We start from the raw sequence: 15,656 nt of genomic DNA on the forward strand, positions 1-15,656 counted from the left end.
AAAGTGTGCTTAATGGACATGGGTGGCGCTGTGGGTTAAACCACAGAGGCTAGGACTTGCCGATCAGAAGGTCGGCGGTTCGAATCCCCGCGACGGGGTGAGCTCCCGTTGCTCAGTCCCTGCTCCTGCCAACCTAGCAGTTCGAAAGCACGTCAAAGTACAAGTAGATAAATAGGTACCACTCCGGCGGGAAGGTAAATGGCGTTTCCGTGCGCTGCTCTGGTTCGCCAGAAGTGGCTTAGTCATGCTGGCCACATGACCCAGAAGTTGTACGCCGGCTCCCTCGGCCGATAAAGTAAGATGAGTGCCACAACCCCAGAGTCGGTCATGACTGGACCTAATGGTCAGGGGTCCCTTTACCTTTACCTTTAATGGCTATTGGGGGAGGCATACAACAGCCCCATTTCTGGCTAATTTTAGAATTCAATGGTATAAACATTAATGGTCTCATCCTCTGTATTCTGAGAGCAGGTATGTACACCAATGCAAGGAATTGGGGCATTGGATGTGAGTTATCTTGAACAGTGAATGGTCTGGGCATAGTTTTGTCTACAACTCTGGGGGTGAATCATAGAGTTGAGGGGACCCTGGAAGTCATCCAGGCCAATCCTCTCAATATAGGATCCCCTCCACCTTGTCCAGCCATGTCCCCAGTCTGTTCCACTGCTGGACAGCTTCTACTGTTAGGAAGCCTCTTGTAATGTTAAGCTGAAATTGACTTCCTTGCAATACCTGACCGATCTTTCTAGTCCTGCCCTGAAGCAATAGAAGACAAATCTCACTCCACCTACTTAGTGGCTGACACCTTTTCAGATATTTGAAGGCAGCTATTACACCCAACATGGTTCCCTTCTGAAGTTGTTGGACTATAATTCCCATCATTCATTGGCCATGCTGGGTGTTTGAATCCAAGAACATCTGGAGATCATGATGCACGCTACCCCTGCGCTAGGCTGTAGAAATCTCACCCCTAGGAGACGAGAGCCCTGCTCATGAGAGCAAATTTTCCTATACAACTGGGGATTACATGTAAGCAATTTTCCTTCCCCTAGATTGTAATGCACAGAATAGCGCAGAATAGGATTGAGGTGCGTGCCCGTAGTCTGAGGGCTTATCCATACCTACCTTTTGCCCCATGCTTTTCTGGCACAGGTCTGTGCTGCAAAGCTCTTTTCTTTGCCCCAGAGCATTTATTGCAAAAACCCACGCAACAAATGGCAATTTGGGTTTTCAGTGGATTACTTTGATTCAGCACTAAAAAGAGCTCTCACATAGGGAGCTTTAAAGCGTGGACTGTGCCTGGGAAGCCTCAAGGAAAGGTAAGGGTGGATAAGCTCCAAGTCCCTGCTCAGAAGTAAGTGTATCCACTTGTTGCACTTAGGAACAACTAGTGCCTCAATTATGAAATAATTATAAAATTGCTAGCATTTAGAATAAGACGCAGGAGTGGCAAGTGCAAATAAAAGTGTAATTTTACTCAACAGATCTTTGCTATTTGTTCCCAGCGGCAAAATTCAAAATAACGTTTTTGAAACATCTTTGACCAGGGCAAGCGCAACAACAAATGGTCCTTGGTTTGAAATTGTTGCCACTACGTTTCACTCATATATTTTCATCAATTAGGGTTGCCGTGTGTCCGTTTTTTCCTGCACATGTCCTCTTTTTCATGGCTAAAATTTCTGTCCAGGTGGATTTTTAAAATTTGGCAGAATGGCCAGAGTTTTTTGGTTTTTTAACTTAAAGAGAAAGGCAGCACCCAAATTAAACATGGCCCCTTTCCCTCTTCCTCAACTAACCGTCCCACACAAGCACTTCCTTGTGACAAGGACGCTACATGCTTCTGAACATCATGCCAGACAGCCCACTCATGGCTGCTGCAGGGAGCCAATCTGAGTCTGTGAGGTAGCAACGTTAGCACCGGCCCCTTTTAGCGCAAGGGCCTCCTTGAACTTTGAAGCAAACAGACGCTGGGGATCCGGCCATCCTCCGTTCATCAGAGCAAAGGGAGCTCACTCTTGTTCTTCCTCCTCACTCCTCACCCCCCTCTTCCTCCCAGACCTCCCTTTTACTGTTACCGTAACAGTACGGCACCGTTTCGGCACGCATGCTAATCCTCTTGTGCGCGCCCCCTGCCTTGCCAGGTTCCATCCCCACCTCAGGGAAGAGCACCATGTGGAGCCACACTCTCTCACCCCGCCCCATTCCATCCTTCCTCAACGCTTCCCCCTCACCCGCCACTGCACATAGCACTGGATGATGTGGAGCCAGCAGGACATACCCGCCACTGCTTTAGGATGTTTCAGAGACAAAGGGGCTCTTAAATATGCAGGATCCCATTTCGTCAAGTAGCTGCCTGCCCGCTCGTCTGCCTCTCTGGAGGATCGTGGAGGGCCTGGCCAGGGAGTTTCGGTGCTGACCCTCCTGTCTTGCGGTGCGGCTGAGGGCTTGCGACAGGAAAGAGAAGCCGCACGAATGTTGTTGCTCTGCGACAGCCTCCCAAGACAAGAGAAGGGGCAGCAGCTAGCAGGTTCACATGCCCCAATGTGTAAACACATGGCTACTACTACTACTACTACTACTACTAATTTATTTATACCCCACCCATCTGGCTGAGTTTCCCCAGCTACTCTGGGCAGCTTCCAATCAAGTGTTAAAAACAATACAGCATTAAATAATAAAACTTCCCTAAACAGGGCTGCCTTTAAAGATAAGATAGCTGCTTATTTCCTTTACATCTGAAGGGAGGGCGTTCCACAGGGTGGGTGCCTCTACTGAGAAGGCCCTCTGTCTGGTTCCCTGTAACCTCACTTCTCGCAATGAGGGAACTGCCAGAAGGCCCTCGGCGCTGGACCTCAGTGCCTGGGCTGAACGATGGGGGTGGAGACACTCCTTTAGGTATACAGGATCGAGGCCGTTTAGGGCTTTAAAGGTCAGCACCAACACTTTGAATTGTGCTCGGAAACGTACCAGGAGCCAATGCAGTACACAATAGCCAATGCATATACACATACACATGGCCCCACAAGGCCACTGCCTGGCGGATGCCACACGGAGCAGCCAGGGGTGGCTGACTTCTACACCTTGCTTCCCCCTCCATTCACAGGTCTCGCTGCAGTGCCTTTTGCTTCGCGGGCTGATCCAAGCACTGTAATAAAAACGAGCGCCATGTTGACAAAGCTTACTTTGGAAACCTTAAGGGGAAATATGGCGTCCAAATGTGAAACCTCGCACTTAAAAATAAATTAATAGAAGGTTTACACAGATATTATGTGGGTTTTTGCCTAGTTTGTACCGTCAGGAAGGAACTGATGACATGTCAGCAGCTGAATAATCTGAGGCAGCAGGTAGAGACTGCAAGGACAGACAAGCTGGCTCAGTAGTGGCCATTTTGAATTTCCTTGTAGGCTTATATGTATAATGGGAGGAATAAATGTACTATGCAGAATAATTTTGCAGCAGAGGCGTCAGCAAGTTTATTCAGAAAATCCCGTTGGTTTCCATGTTTCTGGAAAACAAGCATGTGGTAATGTGCGGGGAGAGAATGCAGTGTGTCCTCTTTTTTGCTCTTCAAAATATGGCAACCCTACTTCAATTATAATTTTAAGAATGATAAAAAAAGTTTATTCCTGCAAACCACCAAGGGAAATTAACAAACAAAACGTAAAAATGCAGCCAAGTCACAGCATCTGTGAAATACTCTTAGTTAATAGTCACAACTAAGTCCCTCTAAAAATACGTATTTTAACTGTGTATGCTCCATATATTTAAAGCACACGCACAACTGCTACAAAATTCCTGGGAAAGAAATTTACCCCTCACAGAGCTACAGTTTCTAGCACTCTTAACAAACTTAAGTTCACAGGATTCTTTTTTCTTTTCTTTTGCAAGAGTGCTTTAAATGTATGTTGCGTATGTAAGTCTTTCTCCTCCCCACTCTTCTAAAATGTTCTAGAAAACAGCCTCTGAATTTTTCTTGTTTTTGATGTCATCTAGAAAAAAGATCTCAAAGCTAGAATGGTCTAAACAGAGGAGATCCTGCATCTGGCATCCTAGGCTCAGACCATTTAGCAGTTTAAATGCCTCACTCAAAGCCAATACTTTACATCCTTTCTATCCAAGAGGGGGGAAAAAACCCATTCCCCACTATCCTAATTTATTTATAATTTGTATCCCACACACAATGCCTAGACTGCTAATGACTTTAAAGATAACAAAATCGCAGAATCAAACGTTTGGAAGGGACCACAAGGGTCATCTACTCCAACCCCCTGTGATACAATAATCTTTTTGCCCGTCAAAGGGCTCAAACCCACAAACCTGAGATTAAGAGTCTCGTGTTCTCCTGATTGAGCTGAGCAGCTGCCCCACTATTCAAAGAAAATACAATAAAAACTAAAAAGAGCAAAGACAAAAGAACCAAAATAAAAACAAGCCTCTTCACTGTGAAATACCTTGAGACTTAAAGCATGAATTGGTTGAACAATGATTTTCTGTCCCCCAAGGAATATTGCAAACTGTAATCTGGGGGGCAGGGAAAGACTCATGGAACAGAATCCTCAGCCATAAGAAAAGCCTTGCTGAATCAGACCAAACACCAGCATCCCATAATGAAACATGCCTATAGAACACCATGCAGGAGAATGTGAGCACAACAAGTTTCTCCTGCTGTCATTCCCTAGTTAATTGGTACAAAACCAATGTCATTTTGTAGTGTGTATATGCTAACAAACAGCAACAAATGCACCACAATTTTATAATGAAAGAAAAGAACATACACGATCTGCTTTTTGCTCCGCCTATCTGAACCGGAATACCCATGACGCTTACCAGATGTGATAAACTTCCACATGCTTCCATTATTGTTTTCCGTGCAAGTTTGTGCAGGCTAAATGTTCTCGATGGAGCCAAGGATAAGACTGTAAATATTCACACACATTTTTCAGGCTTTAAACCGGCAGAGGTGGATAAACGCCTGTTTCAAAAGTGATTCAGAGCCACACACCCTCTCGTTTCAGAAACAAAAAAAATATTCCCTCCCACCTCCGTTGTTACGTTGCTATGCGGAACAAGAGTCAGCGTGAAGTGTCTTTAAATGTGCTAGGGCTGGTGCAATGAAGTTGCTAAGAACAGGTGTTCCTTTTCCTTCTAAACTACGCTATTGCATCTCCCTCCACCCTCCAGTTTTCTTTTGAAATACAATTTGGATCAGAAATGAATGTCCTCTCTCCCGGGTTAAACTGGCTGAAACTATGTCCTCAAGAGCTGTCCTTTTTATTTAATTATATTTGTTTATTATTGCATGTCTCTTATATGCCACCTTTCCTCCAAGAAACTCAAGGTGGCTCTCTCCATCTCCATATCACCCTTACAATCCTGTGAGCTAGACTGAGAGTTGGCAAGTGGTTCAAGGCTCCCTAGTGAACTTCATGGTGGAGTGAGGATTTGAACCCTAGATCCTATTCTAACTCTCTAACCACTATGCCATACTGGCTCTGAGCAGCAGGGTCTGGAAGGATGAGCATTGTTAGTCACGTAAAAAGGTAAAGGTAAAGGGACCCCTGGCCATTAGGTCCAGTCGCGGACGACTCTGGGGTTGTGGCACTCATCTCGCTTCATTGGCCGAGGGAGCCAGTGTACAGCTTCCGGGTCATGTGGCCAGCATGACTAAGCCGCTTCTGGCGAACCAGAGCAGCGCACGGAAATGCTATTTACCTTCCCGCTGGAGCGGTACCTATTTATCTACTTGCACTTTGACATGCTTTTGAACTACTAGGTTGGCAGGAGCAGGGACTGAGCAACGGGAGCTCACCCCGTCATGGGGATTCGAACCGCCAACCTTCTGATCGGCAAGTCCTAGGCTCTGTGGTTTTACCCACAGCGCCACCCGATGCTATAAATGCACACCTCCCCAGGCTCTATGCATGGATCTCCCTTGCTGGATGGTCATCTTTCTGTGTCAAAGTATCTGTATGCATGTGCTAGGCAGGAGGAGGGAATCTCTTAATTCCAGTCTTATAATAATAATTTATTATTTATACCCTTCCCATTCGGCTGGGTTTCCCCAGCTATTCTGGGTGGCTCCCAACAGAATATTAAAAACACAACAAAACAGCAAACATTAAAAACTTCTCTAAACAGGGTTGCCTTCAGATGTCTTCTAAAAGTCAGATAGTTGTTTATTTCCTTGACTTCTGATGGGAGGGTGTTCCACAGGGTGGGGGCCACTACTGAGAAGGCCCTCTGCCTGGTTCCCTGTAACCTCACTTCTCACAGTGAGGGAACCGCCAGAAGGCCCTCGGAGTCTTCTAAAATATATTGTTCAGAACCCACTGTAAGTTCTGGGCAGTGGGCATGGTGGGAGAAGTGATATCCCCCCTTTCCCTATAGCCTCCCCCCCCATCCCTGTAGGTTGGAAATCCTTCCAGTATAGCTGGTGGTATCAAAGGATGCAAAGGGAAGGTTAGACTGGGAAGAATGGCCTTTCCCACTTCCGCTGGAAGGAATCTCCACTAGATAAGAGGCGATGGTTTTGTCATAGAAGAATGTATTGTTGAAACAAATTGATTGAGTTTTGAAGATTTTTGTTCCTGTTCTATTCTGTATTTTATGTTACAGAAATTCTAGCAGGATAATATGCATTACTGGCAAGAATAGTTGTGTGTTGAGGTCCCCAAGCCACTCCTCAAATAACTCACAACTCACACATGATTTTTGTTTAAGGTTTTTGGCATAATTTTGGCCACAACTTTATTAAAATACATATCTGTGAGTGGTTGCTTAGGCATTGGTTAAGAATATCTGCCCCCCCCCCCGCCTGGGGACAGAACTGACCTCCGAACTCCCTCGGAAGCCAGTAAGGGAAAACAATATTGGGGAGCAATGGAGCTGAGTCACAGGCCCTCAGCACTCACCCGCATGCTTCCCGGGGCTAGCCCCATTCCAGGGATTCGGACGAAATCGTGGCAAGCCCCTGGATTCCTTTATCGGAATTCCCTTCCGCAGCAGCATTGGAGGGGCAGGCCCAGCCAATCCTTACCCCTCCTCCACCAATTTATAACCAATGCCTAACCGCAACCTTACAAGTTGTGACGATTTGCTACGCAGTAGGCAAAAACCAAATGGCCCAGCCAATCGGCCAGATGGACAAAATTCCTACCAGGCCCCTGCCCCAACGGCAGACGACCCCATGACAGGCATAGCAAGGTCAAAGCAAAACCCTCGAGACACAGGGCGGGTGCACGGGTGATCCGGTTCACACGGCGAAAGAGAAAGCACCAAGCTGCGTGCCCAAAATTTAAAAGGTTCGATCCCTTCCACCAAAATTGCAACAAGTAAATTTCCCCGGCAATCCAGCCAACCAATCAATTGCCAGGGGTCAGTTTGGGCCACCCAGCCTGGCAACAGAGGGGTGACTCAGCGGACCCCACCGCAACACGTGCTCTCCTTCAGGGAGAACATGCTATGTAATTAACTGAAACACACCTATGTCCTGGCTGACTAGGAGCTACTAAAGTGAGGAGGACATAAGAACAAATAGGTGTACGTTCGGAGAGTGGGCAGTTGGCAAATTCTACATGAAACTAGAGAAGTAGGGTTTGTTAATCATTCAGATCACAAGGCCAAAGAACTGAGTGTGTGGAAGATGATGTACCAATCTGAGTTTGACTTCTGCATGCACAATAACTTCAAAATTAGAAGAATTACCTGCTTCAGATTCATCTGATAATACCTGTATAACAGGTTTTGGGTACCTCAAATACCACAATAGAGACATAATCTTAGTGTGTTCTCTAGACATGCCAGCAATTGCAATTACAGCTTACTTTTAAAAGCTAATTTGAAAAGAGTGGCTATAACAAAGTCATCCCAGGTCACAGGAATTGGAAAGGAGAGTTTAGACACATGATGTTTAGGCAGAGATGGCTCTGGCCAGCATGTGCCCAACAGAGCCATCTCTCTATATGAATGGATGGTTCTGATGCTAGAATTGCCTTAATTTTCACAATCTGTTTTGCCTTCAGCCTTTGGAGTAATATCACAGCAAAATTATCTATGTATGGAAGTGCATCACCGGTTGATGTGACTTTGAAAAAGAAAACCTGGTTAAAATCACATCACTTGTTTTGTTCTCAGTTGTGCCTGAGCCACAGTACCAGTAGGCATACCTGGAGGTTTCTAAAATCAGACTTAGCATAACTTCTTTTTACTTTAATTGCTGTTTTACATAACTGCTGTGTTTGCTTGTAGTTTTGACTCAGGGTACTTCTGTTTATTCATCCTGATTCCCCCCCACCCCCCAAGCAGCTGGACAATGCTGCATCTGAGTGTTTTGTCACACTTTGCACTGCATTTCCCAGCTGATTTCCTTTATTTCAAAAAGGCAAATCTTAGAATCACAGAATCAGAGAATCATGGAGTTGGAATAGACCACAAGGGCCATCGAGTCCAACCCCCTGCCAAGCAGGAAACGCCATCAGAGCACTCCTGACATATGGGGGAATTGAATTTGCTGCACAAGACCTACCCGTAAACTTTAACTGTACAACTTAAGTTTACCAGTATGTGATTGACTCCCACCCATAGGAGCCAACTCTTAGGGGATATGGAGGTTTCGGCCCCCACAATACAATATTTGAGGGGGCCAGGCCCCCACATAGTTAATGGGTATTCCCATTCAAATGATGTGTGTGCACTGCATCACGTGATCAATTATGTGGGGCGGGGCTTACCTGGGCCCCCACAATATTTTATTCAAGTTGGCACCCCTGCTCCCACCCCAATATAGGGAGAGTCTGGAAAGTACCCTAAAGGGTGCCTAGAGGTAATTACTATAGGAAAATCAGAATGATGCAGGCTGAACGGTAGTCCATGCTCCATAAGGTCCGCAGGATCATTAGAGTCCCAGGTTGCCTCTTCTTATCTTTTTTAAAAAATTCATTTTTATTAAATTTTCCACTTTAACAATCCAATCAAATCACATTAAATATTCCAAATTATACATATACATGTCAAATAATCCAAATATTCTGCCAAATTATAATTTTTTTAATGGGACAAGTTCAGAGGGTTCTGATCATCTCATATATTTACTGCTTTTCATAGTCATTTCCGATGGTTCCTCTAATTCTCTAATCTTCTTTCTTTCACGGCCTCTGAGTTGTTCCCACAAGTGAGCTGAAACAAACAGTGATGTATTTCTGTGTGGATTTTATGTCTATGATTCCCCTCTATAAGTTTGCAGCATCTCCTCACACTCTGGTGTTTCTGCTGAATCAATCCAAAAGTCTTTTCACTGCTGGCAGCTGCCATCTTCACTCAGTTCCAATGAAATCAAGTCTAGGCGTCTGCTCATTAATTTTCCAGACCGGTTGCATCAAACATTAGCCTTTCCAGGGGAGGTTTACCAAATCAAACTGGAAATACAAATATAATGTCATATTAAAAGCTCACCTCCCCCTATGGCTATTTATAATTCTGCAGCTCGGTCTTGACTTCCATCATTGCAGATTTCCAAATTAAAAATGTGACACAGCTCCCACACAATTCTAGGGAACCGTTCAAAGTTTTTTAACATCTCCCCCATGGCTAATGAGATCCTGCTTCTGTCTAATATCAACAAATTGGGGAATCTTTTATCCTCTTCCAAGCAAATCAAAGATCAAAAACCTTAAATATATAATATTATTATTTCCACACAGTTTATAGTTTTAGAGCCATATTTATATCAACAAATACAAAACTTTCCAGTCTCGCTTGCTATAGATAATATAAACGGTTCTTTGGGGGGGGGGGTGTTTGCCGAATATTATAATGAAGCAAAGTACAATAGTAGGAGAGGCTTACCCCCCCCCCTTTCCGTTCGGTTCCAACATACCAACTTAGATGTTAATCCTTCTTCCACTCAGTTTTTCTTTTCTTTTCTTTTCTTTTCTTTTTTTTTTTTTTTTGGCACCTCAGTGGCTGGCTTAATTGGCAGAGTAATTTCTCCCTCCTTGCTCGAAGCATGTCCAAAACTTAAATCCAATTTTTCATCTTAAGTAATGGAACTTGATGCGCTCGCAGAGACAGTGTCCAGGAGAGCCAGACTCTCTCGGGGGGCTTCCATCCAGTGCCCCCAGCCTCTCCTTCCTTACGAAATTGGGACTGGTTTATTGGGCATCCGCGGATGAGACTGTGTCTTCCCATACCCAGGGAAGATTTTGGGAGGCTGATTACTCCCATCTCAGCCTCTAATTACCCCATGGGAGCCGGAGCGATGGAATTTTCAGCCATCTTCCGTGGTGCCTCAAGCGGAAGTTCAGGTTGTCTCTTCTTATCAGAGATCACCTGGTAAGATCTTCACCAGTTGGGATTAGGTACCCTTTTCATCACAGGAAGCTGCAAGCTACCCTCTTTTCCATATTGTAGCTCTTTCCATCCACAGCCCCATCGGTGCATAGTGGTTTCCTCCACACACACCCCTCATGCTTTTCCTTCACTCTCTCCTAACTTATTTCCTTACCTTTCACCTTTAACATTATATCACCTTGCAATCTGACGTTTTCTCCCCAAGTTTCATTATTTCACTTGCCTTGCTCTGTAGCCTTTCTGTGGTCTATAAATCCTTCGAATATCTGTCTGTTCTTCCTCCCTCTTTCTCAGAGCCCTGCCCTACATTTCAGCATCCTGCCTTTCATGTCACCGCTGTGGGTATCTGTATAATGCTTGACAGCCACTGCCATCCTTTCACATCGTGTCCAGCTCACCTGTATCTTCATTTGAGCTAGCAGGGATAGTGCTCAGCTGGGATAGCTCAGCGGGTAGAGCATGAGACTCTTAATCTCAGGATTGTGAGTTTGAGCCACATGCTGAGCAAAAGATTCCTTCATCGCAGGGGTTTGGACTAGATGACACTCGTGGTCCCAACTCTCCAATTCTACGATTCTATGAAAGATTCTATGAAAGGTAACACTAACTCCTGTATCCGTCTGAAGATCCCATTTGGGACTTTCTATTAAATTACCACAAGCCATGATCACCTATGACATCACTTTGCACCGGAATATAAATCCATTTGCCTACTACTCTGGGGAATGATGGTTGATACTGCATGTTGATTCAGGACCTTAAACTGAGCTTTATGCTTACAGTTGCCTACTTCTCAACCTGGGTTAATTCCAGAGTCATGTGCCTATGTACTTTGCAATAGGGGACAAGTATTATTTCATTCATCCTGAAGAAGTTCCAGTTCCAGAAATCATTAATGATGCAGCACTAACTCATCCCCAGGCTGGTTTAGCAGCCTTTGCTGAAACGTATCCCAGCATTGCCTTACTAGTGACTGTTCTGAAGTAATACTGCAATCAAAGTACATGAGACACTGTCTAAAAATATTGCAAAGTCATTCTGAAAATTCCATTTCCAAGTCTATATAATTGCAGTCAAGGGCACAGCTAAGAGCAGGGCTTCTTATTATACTGTGTTGTATGGTGAGGAATGAGAGAACATCGTTTTGCACCATTTTCTTCCCTAATATTTTTCCATACTTTGCCAGCAGGGGAAGTCTCTAGGTAGTTTTTAAAATGTACTGTACTAGCCATTGACCATGACAAATCTGAGTAAAAAATAAATACACATAAAGGGATGCCATGCCACGAATAATAGTCTCTATTTAGATCTCTCCCTTACAGTTCAATGCTATATTGTCCAGGGTCTTCTTTCTGATCTTTCTGGCCACCAGAGCAAAAAGGGTGACTTTGTGAGTCAATGAAATGTTAATATCGCTAAGAAGCCACAGAACCTTCTCTGCCAGGGAGAGACATCTTTCTTGTACTGGCTGTTGGGTGAGAAATGGTCTCTTGGGTCCAATGTATTGGGGAGCCTCTAGGTGAGAAATCCAAAATCAGACAAGGATAGCGAAATTAACCTCTGAGCAACAATTGATAGTCATCCCTAGGCAAACACAGTGGAATCACTATTTAAAATGGGGACTTGGAAATAATTGGAGTTGTTGAGAATGAGAGAATAACTTTTATGCTTTCGCTTTTACAGTGGTACCTCTGGTTACAAACTTAATTCGTTCCGGAAGTCCGTTCTTAACCTGAAACCGTTCTTAACCTGAGGTACCACTTTAGCTAATGGGGCCTCCTGCCACCGGTGTGCAATTTCTGTTCTCATCCTGAGGTAAAGTTCTTAACCTGAGTTACTATTTCTGGGTTAGCAGAGTCTGTAACCTGAAGTGTTTGTAACCCGAGGTGTTTGTAACCCGAGGTACCACTGTATTTAGATTGGAGAGGTGGAAAGAACACAACCTGGGAAGTTGTGTCAGGTTCATACTGAGAAGTATGTCCTCTGTTGCCTGTTTTGCCACAGCAAATGTCTTATATGATACATTATATAAAGATATTCCCAAAACCTTCCCAAATTTACTTCCTGAAACACTAATTATATTTCAGCATGATTCTGAAAAGCTGTGGAACACAGTGTATTACTTTATTGTGCAATCATGTTGTGACTGTGCTACAGTAGTGGCATGATTATGATTCCCAGGTAAGATCTTCCCTCTATTGTGTGGGCAGGTAGTCCCTCCCCTACCTGGCCTGGTCTCCTTGGCAACGCTTCCCCCAGGCGGGATTGGGCAACTGACTGATTTAGGCGGAGACCTCAAGGTATCCCACCTGGGGAAGGCGAAGCCAAGCCTGTGTTGGTGGAGCCGCTCAAGATCCAGGGGCTGTGCACGTCCATGCAAAGGTCGCCCCCCGTTTTATGCGGGGAGCGGTCATTATTGTGCAATCATTTTGTGACTGTGCTGCAGTAGTGGCATGATGATATTTGTGTTGCAGATACGTTGTGAAATCACTGCTGTTAGGGGAGCAGATTTGTCCCCAATGCTATGCACAAGGTGAATCCTTTTCTGGATGCAGCAGAGAACTGCATAGGGTCAATAAACTGAGGCTGAACTGCTAAGACAGAGATGCTGGGGGGGGGGGGGGTAAGTGAGTCCCAGGTTCAAGAACTGGGGTTTTTGCTTGTTCTAGATGGGGTTGCACTCCCTCTGAAGGAATAGGCATGTGATTTTGCATTGCTCTTGAAACCTTCTTTGTCCTTGAAGGACTTGGTGGTCTCCAGAGCCAAGAGAGCCTATTACCAGTTTCAGCCGGCAAATCGACTACACCCTTTCTGGACAGAGATAGTTTTGCCACTGTGACACATGCACTGGTAACTGCAGCTGGTGTAAGAATGCTGTGTTCTATATGCTGAGTGGTACATCAAGTTCAGCAAACGGAACCTCGTTAGTCTTGCAAAAACCTAACGATCATTGGCACAGGGATGGGTCTCTTTGCTGGCAGCGCTGGCATTATGGGATGCACTTCCTGCTTGGCATTCTGCCAGCTTTTGAAGACACACCTGTTTACATAGGCATTCCCTTAATCTCTTGACCAGAGTCGCCTCTTTTAATTACTGTGTTCTTTTAATGGGACTGTTTTATTGCATGTTTGTGTACTTTAATTATGGTTGTTTATATTTCAGTGCTTCTGCAATTTGTTTTTTATAATTGTAAATTGCTTATTTTGCCATTAAGCAGTGCACGCATTAATAAATAACATCGAGATTTATAGGGCCACAAATTATGTGGTAACACGTTAGGAAGAATTCAGTGTCCTTTTCTACTAATTATTCCATCAGTGTAAACTTGCCAAATGGAACGATGTTCCCCTCTCTTTCCCATGTGCACTATTCTAGGGGTTCTCCTGACCCCTCAAGCCAATTATGGGTTGCATGGGGGCCGAAGTCTTTGTGCAGGCCTTCTATTGACAACACTCACTTGATGAATCCCACCCGTTGCTTATTGTGCTATGATTTACATAGCCCTTACATAGTAGCATAAGCCAGTGACTCCCAACCTCCCCCCCCCCCCCCACGGATCACTTGAAAATTGCTGATGGTCTTGGTGGACTGTTGTATCAACTGTAACTCACTAAGCTAGATGAATGTTTGGTTTTAATATATATATATTTTTCCGATGTTCATGTGGACCATCTGAAATGAAGTTCATCCGCAGACCACGGTTTGGGGACCCCTGACCCAAGCAAAAGGCAGGTATTTGGCCCAGGTCTAAACTAACAATGAGGAAGGGGAGGGAGGCAAGGGTGAGGAAACCCATTTACTTAGGCTTTCTTTCAGTTTTAGATGAAGATGGATGCATTAAGCCAATAGCTTCATAGAAGCAGATCCACCCCCCCCCCAAGCTGGGCTGCTGAAGTAAGAGGGGTGGTATCCTGTAGGTGTTCCTCTTCTTTCTGAAAATTGATGCTATCAACATCTCCACCTAATTACCACTTCTCACAGGGCTAAACAGCCACAAGTTCTATGATTCCATGAAGTTTCTTCACCTAACTAATAACTAATGTGTCCTTCTTGTCCCTTGATCTCTGCACATTCCTCCATGGGCTTTCTAACCTGGTTGGTACTCAGAGCTGAGGTCCAATGATTCAATCAGGGCACTGGCATAGCTGAGCCCTCCTACTAAGATGCTTGCAGGTAGGACTGAAGTGAACACAGTTATGTTTGAGGCTCATTGCAAGCAAAATAAGTAGGACTACCCTCCCTTGGATCCTATGGGCTCCTGCTGCTTCACCCCAAAGTGTGCATTTAGACGGGATAAGGTGGCGGATGTTCCTAGGCCTTGGTAGAACAACTTTTCCTACTGCCTACAAGTCCCAGAAATCCCAACAGGATTTGCATGTTATTTGTAAGAAGAATCTCCAGTGTACAGTAGGAAAATATACTACACCGGGGCCTGGCCTGTGACTGCATGCTAGTAGTCCAACTTCTGTTCTCAGAAATATGCAGAACACCCTAGAAAAAATTCTCTAAGCTTATTGAAACTCGGCTTTCTTCTGTTTTGTCAGCTTTTTGCATGAGTAGGAGGAGCCCTCATGTCCACATTGAAATTTTACTTAAATATTTTACTCATTTTTACCTTAACACTGCTTGACATCTTATCTTCTCCTGCTCCAGGTTTACACTGTCATATATCCTGCTCAACTGTCCTGATTTAAGCAGGACATCCCAGAATTACAAAAACCATCCTGGCTACTGATTAGATCAGGCGTAGACAAACTCCAGCCCTCCAGATTTTTGGGACTACAATTCCCATCATCCCTGGCCACTGGTCCTGTTAGCTAGGGATGATGGGAATTGTAGTCCCAAACATCTGGAGGGCCGGAGTTTGCCTATGCCTGGATTAGATCCTGGGATGTCCCATTTTGGGGGGCCATGTTCTTGCACAAGTCACATGACTTGTGCAGGAGCATGGCCCCAAAAGACACATATCCCAGTTTTCCTCTGGGACATGTTGGAGGGTATGTAATCATAGGACCGTATGAATCACCAATGATTCTTTTCATCACAAATTGCTGCACATTTAAGAAGAGCGGAAAGTCAACCTCTAGGGTGCCCAGTGGCTTTGTGTTCTGCTTTACAGAGGGCAGTCCTCTGTTTGAAGTCCCAGTTCAAAGATAAAAAAAACCATAAGAAGCAAGAGCAAGGATCTTGGAGCTGCCCATCAGTAGTTAACATCTGAACAGCAGAATAAGAAGCACACTGGTCAGCTTGTCACAGTTTCCCCCAGTATGAGGAAATCTGTATACATTTCTGTATACATTATAGTAATT

Source organism: Podarcis muralis, chromosome 1, assembly GCF_964188315.1.
Source record: "Podarcis muralis chromosome 1, rPodMur119.hap1.1, whole genome shotgun sequence".
Classification (NCBI taxonomy): Eukaryota; Metazoa; Chordata; class Lepidosauria; order Squamata; family Lacertidae; genus Podarcis; species Podarcis muralis.